The sequence below is a fragment of the Empidonax traillii genome, unplaced genomic scaffold (genome assembly GCF_003031625.1).
Source record: "Empidonax traillii isolate 1590-97213 ecotype Southwest subspecies unplaced genomic scaffold, ASM303162v1 scaffold1582:size342851, whole genome shotgun sequence".
NCBI classification, from domain to species: domain Eukaryota; kingdom Metazoa; phylum Chordata; class Aves; order Passeriformes; family Tyrannidae; genus Empidonax; species Empidonax traillii.
In genome coordinates this window covers 306,641-321,972 of record NW_020956775.1, presented here as the reverse complement: position 1 = coordinate 321,972, position 15,332 = coordinate 306,641, and positions in this window count along the sequence as shown.

Sequence of the window (15,332 nt, the reverse complement as noted above, 5' to 3'; positions counted from 1 at the left end):
CAAGAAACACGATGCAGAGGCAACAAAGAAAGTTGATTGCAGAACTAAACATGGATGACTGCTGGGACTGTGAAGGGAGAAATGGGGTTGGCACCACTTACAGAACAGAAGCGATAAGAAGAAGGTCTATAAAAAAGGCAAAATAAAAAAAAACCAACATGGGTACAAGGATGGTTAGAAGAGAGTTGTTACTTTAGGAGACCGTAAGTCGTAAGCATTGAAAAGAAGTGAAAAATAACATTAGAAGAAGCTGAAGTGTCAGGGAGGATGGGGAAGGAACAGAGATCTAGAGATGTGCCCAAAAAAGAGTTGTCACTGAGAGTTCAGGGAGAAGCTAAAGTTGGATGAAAAGCAATCCAGAAAAATAGCTGAGGGAATATAAAATGGAATTCATGGTTGTCATCAGCATTCCCAGTGAGCTAAGGGGAGAAGGAAACCTGGCAGAGGATAATGTTGTTACAGAAGCAGGTGAGTACAGGCCTGGTAACGTGCTGTGTGTGGTGAGTAACGGCTTGTAAAGTCAGCTTAGATATTGTGTTTTCCCTCAGAAGTGTTTCAGTATTGAAGGCTTGGATCACTTCAGGAAATGAAGCTGTGAGAGAAATAAAGGCAGGAGATAGCTGGGAATGCAGGATTTATCAGTGGAGAAAAGAAGTAGGAATAAAGAGCAAGCGGAGACCTCAGAGTGAGAAAAACAAGGGAGAATGAAGGAAGAGAAGATCAGAAGATCACGAAGAAGGAAAGATGGATACTGCAGCTGTGAACCACTTTGTCCATTTTCTAGTATGGGATTCTATCTGGGAGATGAAACCACAGCAGAAGGAGCACAGGGCAAAAGCCTGCATGAAATTCCTCCAGCATCCCTGGACCCTCACTGGGTGCATTCACCATCCACCAGCACAGGTTAATCAAAGCTCATAAGCAAAATTAAGTTGTGGAGAGTTTGAACAAGGGAGGGGAAAGCAAATGGAAGAGAGAAGTGTAAAAAGCATCAAGGACTGAAAGCAGATCCATCACTGAGCTAATACTTTATTCTCCACAGAAGTGCCTGAAGCCACTTGTTACTCATGTTGAAGAGAGCATGGCATGTAAAGTAACTGAGAGGGAGTTATGATCCCCATAAAATCATCATAAATGCTGAAACATATCCCCTTCATGATCACATTAGCAGCTGAATCACTCAGCTTCTTCATTAGTCTGTGCAGGGAAAAAAAAGAAAAAGGAAATAAAGAATTTTTTTTTTATAAGAAGCTGTTTTTCTGAACAAGCACAGAAATCAGAAGCCAGTATCCCAGAAGAGAGTTCCTGCACAGAACTCATTGCAGGTTAGTTGTACATCATTTTATATTAAGCGTTGGACATATTGTAGAGGGACCAACTTGTTGCCATTTTACATTTCCCAGTGGAATTCTGTTTCCACACTGATTCCTTTCTCATGACAGCTCTGGTAATATTCTGGATGTGATGGGTAATGGCTTGTAAATTCTGTTTAGGAAAAAGAAAAATAAAATAAAGAAGTTGCCTTTAGTTTGGAAAAGCTATTTCTCTTCCATTCAGATGTGTCTTTGCACATGGCTACCAGAACCCATCTGCTTTTACACAGACATGGACAATAATGGGGAAAGGGAACATGGGAGCTCCCTTTCATTTCCGAAAACAACAGTCAAAATTTCAAGACACATCTCTCAGAATAAGGATTTAGGGAACGTGTGGACAGTCACTTGCTCTGGATCCTCCTGTGGCTGTGAGGTTGAAACCATGGCTCCTCTTTTTAGTCAATAGTATGTTCAGGTTTCTCAGGACAAAAATGTCTCCACTCTCTATGTCATGTAACAGGCAGAGCCAGCATCACTTTCTTTTACATGCATGGTTCATTAAAATCCTGTTAGACTATCAGTTTTCAGCCATTTAGGACAATATTTTTCATTGCAGGATTAGAGAGATGGAGGAAACCAAGTCTGGAGAAAAGACAGCAGCCTGTCTTGCTCTCCTGCTTCATTTCCCAAGCCTGAAAGAGACTTTCTGGCCACAGGTAACAGACAAAGATGCCCATGAGCTCAGCAGTTTGAGCCCACCTGTAATATCAGTAAAAGTTTCTAGCACAATTTCCTACCTTTTCTTCCCACATCCATCAATCCTTTATAACTGAAGGGCAAAGCTGCTGCTGTGCACCTCTGTGTTTTCCCCAGGGCTGTTATTAGTTGTTTTTTTAGGTAGCAAAAACTTGTACACACTAAAGGAGCAACAGGGATTACAGCTGGTGTAAATTATGATGAGTTTGGGTGTAGTAGACTTTGCTCTGACTCCTGATTGCACTCTGCAAAGATTCACTAATTTGTACATACAAATCCTGACCAAGAGGATTGCTGTAGCACCAGGTAATGTCACTGACTTTAAAGGAACAAAGTGAGGAATTTAAAGCATTTTAAACCTGATAAATGTGTCATATTTTACATGAAAATGGCAACAAGACAGCTGAGACTAATTCTGCTTTCACACCAAGGGATTGCAGTGGAGAGGCGTTAGAATGGGAAAAAATCAGGGTTTAACTTCCTGTGTATTCCCCTCCTGTCTGAACTACTCCCATTAGTTTCTCCCCTCTATTCATACAACAAGCTCCCAGGCCTTGCCAACTCCAAGTTTGCACAGCTATTTGTTTTATGCTATTAATTTAAAGCTGATTTCCCTGAGGTCAGCTGTGACTTTCCCTCTGCTTTTACAGCTCCCAACATAATGGACACAGCCCTGAGTAAAGCTTTAAAGATGCAGTACGATGCAAAGGGCATATCAGGAACAGCAATATCACATTTTCAGTCTCCTTCTTGAAGAATTATTTAGTATGAAAAAAAGAGACAGGAATAATGTCTTTAAAGTCAGAAGGGACTTTGTGCAAACAAGTTGTTAAACCTCTGTGTAGCATGAGTATATGTATCAATTCACGTTCCCAATGCAGGAGCTGTAGCTGGATTAGAACTATTTTGGGGCAGAGGGGTTCTTTTTGATCAAAAGTTGCATCTTAGGGTTAGATCATCCACCATATGTTTCAGCAAGAATAGACATAGTCAAAACTCTTCTGCCACACAGAAAGACAGGAGTACAGAGATTCAGGAACAATGGCAAAACAGTTCCCTAAGCCAACTGGTGGTCAAAGAGTATTTTTACAAGTACTTCTGATTGTGTAAAGACATGATTAGTGTGCTTTGTGAGTGAAAATTAGAGGACAGTGGAAAGACAATCAGTGAAAATATCTGATAACAACATTCAGCTCACACTGATGGGTATGTGTTTGTTCAAGAAGCATCACACAAGCAAAATCTCCCATCATGGCCATCTGGACTTCCTCAGGGGGTGCAGTGGATACTTGTGTGCTTCTCCCAAATTCTGCTGTCCCTGTTACAGAAACAGGCACAGCTACAGATGTGTGACCAAACAATTCTGTTGTACTTAATGCATCCTTACAACTATTTTAGGTAAAACTGCATGCTGGCAACTTTTTTGACAAATAAGCAGCAAGTGATGAATGGACATAAATGGAATGAGATTTTAAAAGAAAAGCTGGGTAATCCACAGGTCATGTAACCAGTAGGATAAATAACAGATGGGAGAAGATAATCTTGGATTGAAGGCTGAACAGTGAAAATGCAATAGAGTGACTTAAACTGAACTTGCAATATGAAACAGTCCTCTCCAGAGCAAGGCTCAGATCCCCATGACCCCTGACACAGAATCTCTGTACTCTAGCAAGGATTTAAAGTCAGGAGCTGTAGAATCCAGCTCTCTCTGAACAGTAGCAGGAAATTAAAGGGAAAGATGACTAGAAATCAGCCTTTTTAATCCTGATAAAACACATGGGTCTTCTATTTATAGAAATAAATTGTGATATTAACATTTAAAATAGAGTGACAACCAACCATTAAATCTGCTACAAACAGGAATAGAATTTTTTTAGGGTTACTGCAGTCAGTGGTGATTTAAACAAGTATGAAATGAGGATCTGAATGAATGCAGTGTTTCTTTCCTTTTATTTAGGGCCACAACTGGGGTATTCATGTCATCAATCATGGGAAGCAACCACTGTTTCTGGAAACAAGTCACATTATCAACCATAGGGAACCTCGTTGGAAAGAGGTTGTTAGTAGGAGAAAGCAAAGAAGCCACAGGCAGCCTGAGTAGCTGTTTCTTGCCTTTATTGGAAGCTGTGTGTTTGCTTTGCTGCTTTTTTAACTTTCACTGTGTAAAACACACTCCATGGAGAAAGCAGGCTTTGCCCAGCCAGCTAAGAGCTCTCTGCTATTCAAGCTGCCTAATTACGAATTACGTCACATCAATTCATCTGAACCCCCATGTGGAGGGATTATAGACTGTTAGGGAGTCAGATGAGACTGCTAAGTCTCAATTCACTTTGAACATTTCACAGATAGCTACTAATCCCAGGCACTCTGTTCCGTGTGACATATGAAGCAGGGTCATGTCTAATCTGGTGAGTCACTGCACCCACTGCCATTATTCTCCGGGTAAACACAGGACATGTGGGTGAAGGCAGGTGACCTGGGCTTCCTACACATGCAGCTTTGCATATTTTTAAATCAGAGTGAGTGTATCATGAGCAGAAACTCTCTGGGAAACTGGGAATTGAGAGTGATTTCAAGGAGTTATGGGCCATTTGCAGTGTGACACTGTAAGTCGGATGCTTTGAATTTTATTCATTTAAATTCCATTTCCAAACTAGAGGAATGAGGCTTGCAACCTGGAAGCTTACTGCTGAAGTCAATAATTCACTGTTGATCTTATTTGCTTGCTGAAGGTATGAATCTGTTGGCTTCTGAGGATTAAACACTGAAAAACAGCAGTAACTGATTCTGTGAAAGATCCCCAGAAAGGCACAAATTCTCTTCTTGATTACATTGAAGTGCTACCACCCAGACAAAATCACAAAGGACCTTCCCTGAAATATACGTTTTTGACGTACCTGTGGCTCCTCTGGAGTCTCCTTTGTTACCCCATTAACCCTCCCAGGAAATGAGAACAAGCTGAAAACCAAAATTTCTGACCCAGGAAGCATCCTCAGATTTGAAATTTAATCTGGCATCATGACAAAAACACAAACTCAGTGTTATTTGTTTGTGGATTTTTTTTTTCTTCCCTTAAAACAAAAATAGTTTGAAATAATGTATTAGTCATTTCTTGAGAAGATCAGATCATTCTGCTTAATCAGCAACTGTTGGCTTTCATTTTTTTTCTTTTAAATTGCTCTGAGCAACCTGATCTCGTTGAAGATATTCCTGCTCTTTGCCAGAAGTTTGAAATAGATGACCTTTAAAGGTCCCTTCTAACCCAAGCTATTCTCTGATTCCTGATTTCCCCTCCTGTAGAAACCCATCCACAGGTTCTCCATGACTGTCTTGTTTAATGACTGCCCAGACACAGAGTGAAATCTCCATCCTTGGAGCCATTCAAAACTCAACTGAAAGTGGCCTTGAGGAAGCAGGTCTGAGCTGGCCCTGCCCTGGAATGAGGACTGGAGAGAACAGAACCCTGCTTGTCTGCTGGTGGCATTCCTGTGATGAGTAAGATCACTTATCACTCAGTGCAATTTTCTTAGGCATTTCTCAGTTATTTGATCACAATCTCCCTGCAGATAGAAGCCAGACTCCCCTTGACTTTAGCAGTGTGCCTTCACAACTTGGAGCAGTTTGGAGTGAGGACTACAATAGCAGCGTTTTTGCAACCAGCCCAGGGATTCTCAGAGCTGTCATGAACTGAGAGGAAAGCCTGGCAGGTTTCAAAGAGCCATTTATCAACTGTGCCCCTTTTATCTCATTGTGGAGATAGGGGAGGAAGGTAGTGATGTGTGGAGCCAGGCAGACTCAGATCCATCCTATTCTGATGGCTTTCCTCCATCTTCTAAAATAAGCAAACTGGTGATGCAATTTACCTCTTGAATGGCACAGAAGCTGCAACAGCAGACCTGTCCCGCAAGGGTGAGTATACTTGGATATCTGGGCAAGAATACCCCCTCTCTGAGAACCGCAGACAACTTCAAAGTGCTCTGTCCAGCTTCTAGCCAGAGGTACAGAAATGCTGTACTGCTTGGTGTTCTGACCTAATGGCATATTTTGTGACTATGATTATTCTTTAGTTTTTTTCCTCAGACTCTCCTATCTTGCCTTTTAATCATATTACTTCCTTTTCTGTCAATAGAGAAAGAATAAACCAAACTGGGGAATATGGTTAAATACTACCCCAGAAGTTAAGTGTTAAAGGAGAAAACTTCATGGAATGAAGCATCTGTATCATCTTCAGGTCTGAGTTGATGTGGTATGGGGCCTCTCAGGAGTTTTATTTGGCAAGGCACTTAATCATGTGCCTTAACATTATGCCCCTGAATACTCCTGGGCTTCATCAGGAGTCCTCATCTCTCTGACCTTGTTCCTGAACATGTAGCTACATTATTAGGTTCATCTGCATTAATTAGAAAAGGACTTCATCTGAAAGGTTCATAGCTGAGCTGAGTGCAGGGGGCAAATCAGCCTCTGATATCAAGTCACTCAGTGTGACAAACCTTAGCTTTAGATATCTGTACCTGAAGGTCTTGTCCAGAAGGGTGCTGGTGTCTCTACCAGCCATGGAGGTGCATTAGCGTTGCACTGTATGTGATTCAGGACAACTCCAATGTCAAACACAGGGGCTGTGAAAGGACTGAGATTTACCAGCTATACAAGTGTCCTGGTAATGATTTGTGTGTTTATAAAATGGAGCCAAATGAACTAAAAAAGTGCAATACAGAGTGAACACTGACACCTCATAATCAAACAAGGTTTCTGTACAAAGCTGTGGTGAAGTAAGTTTACATCTGTCATCCCACCTGATTGTAATGGGTCTAAAATTAATGAGCCTTACCTCTAAACTCCATTTAAGACAATAGTTAATTGCTTCATTTTAATAAATGTTGGCAGAATGGTGAGTATAACAATGACTGAATGCTCAATTATTACCTAGGCTAGAAAATGAAGATATACAGTATTAATGATATACACAATCTGAAAAGCAATTAGGATCCTGAAGGTAGAATAGGCAACTCACTTAAAAACAGGGTAATAAATGAACTTTCTTATCAAACACAAAGGAAAACGAGGTCTCAGAAGCAAGAAATCTCATTGCCTGGGACTTTAGTTTGATTCATTTCTCATTCCCCTCCTCTCTATCTATGACGTGTCCAAAACCTGTCAACAATAGTGTCGTGGGAACGCAAGAGAGACAAGCAAAGAGCAATACCTTCATGCTGCACAGCTTGTGCTGTGCAGGATGGATGTATTAAATGCATTAGAGAGCTCAGCTTCACAGCAACAGAGGAAAGGGGCACATGGCAGATCTGGAAATTGAGGGTCAGAAATAAAAAGAGGAACAGTTGCTGAAAAAGCCCATGGGAAAACTTTGAACAGAATTAATCTTCACTGAACATATGTTCTACAACTCAGAAACACTGTGGTGTATTTCTAAACCCGCATAACCCTGGGGTGTGGAGATGTCGTTGCTACTCCTGCCACCTATTTAAGCCGCTATAACTGTCTTCCTTTCCCTGGCTGAGTTTCCCCCGTGGGCACTGAAAGCTCTCCAGAGCAGAGCACATGTCTTTGTAAATGGGGTGTAACAGCAGCCATTGGGTCCCCAGGACATCTCTGTCATCTCTAAAACTGCATCGAGGACACCTCATAGAGGGGAACCTTCCTCAGCACGTGCCTGCTGATGTCACTGCCACCTTCCCAGTGAGCAGTGCTGCCCTTGTATGACAAGGGCACAGCACAGGGTGGAGGAAATTTGGATAAATATTGCTGAAAGTGACTATATTTCTTCTCTTTTACATCTACCCATGTATAATTTTTCTTAGGAGCAATGTTATTCATCCAATGTGAGAATGTTTACATAAACAGCCTTTTCATCAGGCACTGAAGAACAAGTCTAATTTTTATTAAATTTCTACACCATTCAAATCTTTGAGATGTATAATATTAGACTTTATCTCTATTTTTCCCAATTAAGAAAAATTAGATTCTTTCAGAAGCATAATGACAGTTACTATAGATGGTCTTTAACTAGTATGTTGTACAGAAGCACTGTACTACCTCTCCTTTTGATTTACAAATTATTATAATCCCCAGTGGTACTAAGTCCTGTTTGCATTCATCACTGAAGTTACTGCCTAAACTCAGAATATCTTCTGAACCATTTTCTCTTTCTTTGACAAATCTCTTTTTTTGGCAGTTTGCAGCAGTATATTTCCATTTTCTCAATTGCTTTTTTGGTTTCTTGTTCCATGACTGATTGTGCTCTGTTTATCTATATTTAATCACATTCACTATTTGATATTACTTCAGAGTCCAATTTCAAAGCCCATTATCATTTGTTGGTCTTTAGCATAATTTACAAACCAGAAAACCTTGATTCCAGTGTCATTATACCCAGTGTTTATGTAAGCAATAACAAAACTCACATCCCACAGCCGGGTTTTGCAGAGTCTCTCATGGTCATTAAATTTTTTTAAAGAGATGGTTTCTGGAATTAACCTAATTTTAAGCACTGCACTAATATCTCATGCCTGTATAATTCTGCCTCTTAGATGTTATTTTAATTGGAAACCAAGGAATTGGGTTAAAAGCTTTATGAATATCCTCCCCACTGCAGTGATTGGTTTCATTACAGAAGCCTTTACACTGACAGTAAAACTCAACATGTTCTAAGAAGCCAGTGAAGCATAAACCCTTTTTTTATGAAATCACAGGAGTTTTCCGAAGTAGAGCCTGTATTTCATTTTCTGTGTCCTTTAGAAACAGATCCCTGCTTTCAACCAGATCCATTCACAGGAGATAGGGCATCATTGTCAGGTGACATGAGGCTTTGGGGAATTTGTGCAGGATCAAATGTGCAGCCTGATCAGAACATGAAAGTCCTGGCGATGGCTGCTACCGATGCCTCTTTTTTTATCAGTGTGGCTGCTCACTGTAACATCTTTTCTAACAAATGTTTACAAGATGAGCCTGTTTCCCCTGCTTTTCACCTTCTGTTTTCTGAATCCCATCAACAAGGGCTTGCTGGATGCTCACCTGACTTAATCCTTGAAGCGATTCTGGTTCAGATAACTTTGAGACCAGTTGAGCAAGGTGGGGTTTGTGTGCTTTGACTTTTGCATGACCTTTTGATTCAGGGACTCTCTCAAGGTATTTCTACTATTGCACTGCTTGTGCCAGGCACCACTTGAGACTTTTCTTACCAGCTCTACTACCCCTTCCCCTAGCTGAAACTATGGCAGGAAAGTTACTTTTATGCTGAGGATAACTGTGCCAATCCCTAGAAAATCTGCTGAGCTGGAGTTTTTGAAAGTCAAGGGGTTTTTTCCATATCACTAGAGAATTCTGAAAGCTTGACAGCAAATATCTTCTAGGCTTGGGTTTTCCCTGAGGTTTCTCCATCCTTTCAGCTCTTACTCCTTGTTCTTGCACAGAGACAGAGGCTGAATTTGCTATTCACAGCTCCAGGGCAGACCCAGATATTCTCACAACATCCAGCTCCCCAATATCAGGGGTGGCCTGTTTCTGTCACTCCTATGCTTCCCAAAACTTTGTCTTCTTTGCTCCAAATAAACCAATAGTGAGAGAGCAGTGAAGGGAACTGCAGGGCCAGACAGAGTGTCTGGTGAAAAAGGTAATTAAATTAGGTAGAGGTAAGGGAAGAAAGATTGAAAAAAATGCCTGGGCAAAGAGAAGAGCACTAGGAGGTGCACTAGAAGCACTAGAAGGTAAGGAAAGGGAAGTAAAACTGGGACCAAAGAGATGAGAAGGGAAGGGGGAGACACCTGCTGCAGTGGTGCTAAAAGGTCTGACCACAGCAGATGAAAAAGAGGTTCAGACCTTCATTAGACTCTCTGGCCACTGATGGAAAACCATGAAACCCTCTGGCCAACTACATGTCTTGCTTTTCAGCCCCAGTATGCACTGGTAACAGTGGCCCACTCCTGATCTCCTTCCTTGATCCCAACAACCATGACCAAAGACCACGCTTGCCAAACCTACTGGATTTGGCAAATGGATTAATCCATAAAACACCATATCTGGGAATTATCCTGTGTGGTGAGGAGGTTCTGTTTGCTTTTCTAAAAGATGAAGGAACCTTCATATTAAATAAAACTTTCATGAACTGAGAGATATCTGGAAGCCTTAAATGTTTCAATAGTTTTAACTTCTGGTGCCCTTTCCACAAAAACCTAAAAGCAATGAAAAATTCAGTTCTGTCACCAGTCCTTTTCTTTGTGACTGCAAGTGTTTGTAGGATATGGGTCAAGACTGAATTTTAGACATTTAGAGAAAAAAACTTTGACACAGAGAGCAATGAGTAAAAGTTGGACAGTTTTATCTGGAAATGAAGGTAACCCTATCAGTCTCATTAACTGCTTTAACATCTTTGGAGATGAGAATTGATTCTTTAGTCCCCAGAGCTCTCCTGTGTGGAGGAAAAGGTGAAATAACAGAACAGAAACTGGCAACTTAGAAAAACATTTCAGTTTACAACTCTGCAAAGAAGCTGTGGTGTGTAAAGTGATTTACTTAACAGGAGGGCATAAAATCTTTAAGAGGGAAAGCAAAAGACACAGTTTTGACACATATTCTGCCTCTCCTGATACCCCAACTCCTACTGATTAGTCCTTACAGAATTCAGTTTTACAGGGTCTATTTTATAGACATAAAACACTAGATGTCCCCAGGGTCATGTGGGGACACCAACCAGAACCCCACATCTCTGTCCTGAGGAAAGAAGTGATATGAGATGAGATGTGGGAGCCACTCAAACCCAAGAGTATAAGAATATGGAAGAAATGTTGCTGTGTCTATCTCTAAGCATTTGAGCCAGTCTGACTATAAACTGTGCCTTCTCCCAAGGTGACTCTCTTTCAGTGGTTTCGAACTTCCCAAGGAGAGCTGCTGTAGTCAGCACCTGGTCTTAGGGAGGAAGACCTGAAAGCAGTAAAACTGACTTTTGCAAGGGCTGGGAATTAATAAGAATCAACTTCTCAAAGATTCATGGTATTTTATATTCCTGACAGAAGAACTGGGGCTGCCAAATACATTACTTAAGTCAGGCTAACCTAGCACATATAAAAATACAGGTGATTTTAAGGAAATAATCATAAACGTATCTTTGCCCACACATCACTTGTGAACTTTGCTTCAACCACAGTACAAGACAAGATTATGGATTTGTCTAGGGACAAAAATGAAATTTACTTCGATGTATATATATCTTTTATCATGCTGAAGCTGGCTAAGATAGAGTTAATTTTCTTTATAGTACCTAGCATTTAGCTGTGTTTTGGATTTTTGTTGAAAACAGCATTGATAACGCAGGGATGTTTCAATTAGTGTTGAGCAATGTTCACACAGGGCCAAGACCTTTTTTGCTTTCTACCCCACCCCTCCAGTGAGGAGGATGGGAGTGCACAAGATGTTGTGAGGGGACACAGCCAGGACAGCCAGGACTCTGACTGACCAAAGAGATATTCCCCCCGTACAGTGTCATGCTCAGCATGTAGAGCTGGGGGGGAAAAGAAGGAAGAGAGGGATGTTCAGAGCAATGATGTTTATCTTCTCAAGTCACCTTCATGCACGATGGATCCCTGCTTTCCTGGTTGAACACTTGCCTGCCTGTGGGAAGTGGTGAATGGTGGCTTTTGCATTACCTGTCAAACTGCCTTTATCTCAACCCATGAGTTTTATCACTTTTACACTTCCAAATGTCTCTCCCATCCCACTGGGAGGAACAATCTGAGTGCCCGTGCCAGCCTTAGTTGCTGGCTGGGATTAAACAAGGACACTTGTTTTCAGTATTTAAACAGTTCAAAATAGATGGAGGCATTCTTTTTTCAAAAGGACATGACTAAGAAGCCTGCACACTGGGTTGTCAGTCCTTCACTCTTCACAATAAAAGATGATTTCTCATGCAAGCAGTCTGAAATACATTTCTGGGCTCTGAATCATGCCACTTATTTCAGACAGTAGGAAGAATTGTTTCGTGAGTAGCCATGAGACAGAAATTAAGAACAAGGGTAACTACAGTTCAGTCCCTGTTGCAAGATCTACTGATGGCACTGGTAAGTGATTTGGCCCTTAGTTTCTGTCTCACACTCTTCTGTAGACCAGCATTCATCAGTGCTTTTAGAGAACTACAGATCTTTGGAGTGTAAGGGCAGAACTGCCTCCATACTGGGCTCAGAAGTCATTCTGAATCTACAGCAGCTATGGGAGACAGTCTGTGAATTTATGTTTGCACTGAGGACAGAAACAGTGAAGTCATTATATAATTTTCTAGCTTACTAGCAGTGTGATTCACTCACCAAGCTTATGAACCAAGCTAGTCAGAAAAGCTGAATACCCAACTTGTTTAAATGTCAGAGGCCTGTTGAGGTCTTTGGGTGTTGCTGGGTATTTAGCCTATTTGTGGCACTAATTTTCCCAAGCTCTGTGACTTGACAAGATCGTGAGATTGGAAGAGCTCATGCACAATGTAGCTTGGTACTTTGAGGACACTTTCCCCTCAATAGATACATCCAGGCACAGATGTCCATTGAAGCACCTCCTGCAAAAGGGATGGGAAAGCCTCTGCCCTCAGAGTCTTGGCAAATCCAGCTACTTATTTTTGCTATAATAGATGAAGGATCATCTCCTCAGTGAGGGGGGATCCAAAGCTCAGCTGGGTTTCTGACCCTCTCTTAGCCACTTCAGCATTAAAGACGAGTGCTGCAAAGACTGTCAGAAACCTGGCAGCAGTCAGGGCTGAATGAGCCTCCTTCAGAGAAACTGTATTAATCCTATCGTAAAATTACACTCATCTTCTCCAGAGCAGATGTGTTGTTCTACTCCATGGAAGTCAATGGAAGTTTTAGATATGCTTCAACAAGGCCAGATTTCAGCCCTCGCTCTGTTTAAACCCTTTCTTGTGTATTTTACTAATTGAGGTTCTTTTATTTAGCTGTGCTCAGGGAACCTGGGGAAAATGAGAGTCTAACAAACTGGTTTTCCTCGGTAAAGAGAAGTGTAGTAGCTCCTTGCTCTGTGGAAGTTCAGAAATTTCATTGTAATGTTTTACAATGGACAGAAGAGGGAAACATGAAAAAACATGATTTTTGGAGTTGTTTAGAAACTACAGGTCTCCTGCTGGTATTCAAAACTTCTTGAAAAAGGGCTGAAGAGCAATTAACATGCAGCGCCTTCCAGCGTGTTCTCAAAGTTACCTTTTGGGGCAATGGTTTATGTTCCTCATAATTTATATTCTGACATTTGAAAAAAAAATCACATTTGAGAGAGCATTTAGAAGAGGTTATATATTTTGTTGGCTACCCTTGACTGCTTTGTAACCAGTTTTGTAGAAAAGTGTTTCTGTTTTAACCCTGTTGTTTTGTTATTTTAACCCTGTTTCATTGATATTGAAATGCTACCAGTGAACTGTTGGTCTCACTGCACACTGTACTCCAGCTCTCCAGATCTGAATTATGCAGCCTGAGATCTCTCTTATTTTCCTAGTTTGTTTCTTGCTTGAGCTGTAATTCATTTCCTAAGAGCCAAGTCAATTAGTCTTTGATCTTTTCTTCTTCCCACACAAAGCATCTTCTCTGATTTCAAAAACTGGTTTTCCTGCTGGAACTGATCTTGGTGGGCTACACAAAACATGTGCAGACAACCCCATGAGAGATAGAGAGAGCAAAGGGACCCTTAGGCCCTCAGACCTATGTTCTTTCCCATCTCCCAAGAGTCGTGGTGGCAGCTACCTGATGAGAAATTTTTCGGTACCCCTGCATACACTCCATACTAGTTGTGCAAGATACTGATAGTTTCTGAATACCTACAAGTGCCTCACTGAACTCTGGTGTCTTTCCTACAGATATTCACAGCCAAGCCAGCAGGAGGAAGGATATTTTCCTTCAACCAAGACCCAGAGTAGTGCCTATATCTCCTTGCTTTACACCAGAATTAACTGCATAAATGCTCCTGTGCATCTGGAGTCCTACCCAGAAGAATACTGGATAAAGAAGGAAAAGGGGTGTGGGGAGCCAAGAGAGATGGTCAGGGGTGGTGAGCACCTGTGGCAATGAGAAATGGTGTCCAAATTTGGTGTGAAAGCACACAAAGGGCAGGTGGGGCAGGAGGCAGCTTTTACTCCGCTCTTGCCAGGGAAACTCCTGTGAAAGATCCCAGCTGGGTTCTGACACTGGCCCTACAGAGATGTGGGGAAGTAACCTCTCCCTGCTGGGATTCACCAACAACACCCAGTTCATCTCCTTTGAAAACTGTAAAGGTTTCTGAGACAGGAAGCTGTGATGGGGCATGTGTGAGGAGAGATGCATGTAAGCCCTGAATTTATTGTCGGTATTATCTCATGATTGTTTGTCTTCAGTCTTAATATTATCCTTAGAAAGATTCAGAGGACAGAGAGAAGCAGCAGGCGTGAGATACTACATATCTAATCAGAGCTCAGCAAAATCCCCCCCAAACAAGCAAGCAATATTAGAAAGATTCTTCCACAGTCCTTCTTGATTCATTTTGATGAGATTTCTGCCCAAAGAATGGGTGTTGGAATGAAGACTCAAGGTGATATTGCCTGACCTTGAAACACGCACCACACAGCAACTGAATAAGAATATAGAAAGGAAGAAAAAAGTTGCTAATAGATTCTTCATGGGCAAAACCCACAAACACAGGACAGAAATACTGCATTCAATCAACACAGCCTGTGAGCCAAATTCTGGTGCAAAGAGTTCTGTTAGCTTCGATGGGTTTATTCTCAAGAGGCAAAGTATACAAGCCCAAAAGCATGACAGTTTGCAGGAGTTCACTGTATGATACACATAATTACAATTGCCCTTATGCACAGCCACTTACCTGTAATTAATTCATAAAATAATTATTGCAAGAGTGCTGCTCTGGTTAGATTTTACACTGAACTTCAATAGAGAATTCTGCTGCTGCAGAAAACCAAGAGCTAAAAATAATCAATATGAAATAAGGGCTGCCATAAATACTGGATGGGACTGATTTGCCCTGCGTAAGGGAAAGGCAGGAAACAGAGTAAAAGGAACTGGTTCAGCACTAAGGGAAAATTGATTGAACATGAGCTGGTGAAGGACTGTACTGAAGGTGCCTCCTCCTCCTCCCGTTTGTGTGGGGTGAAGGTTCCTCTGTTTGGGCTTCACATGGTGTGTGCTGTCAAGTGGTCCAGTTGTCTGCTCATAATCTGAACACTGCTTGCAAATTGAGCACAGGGGGACACTTGTTTTTGGTTTAACAGCA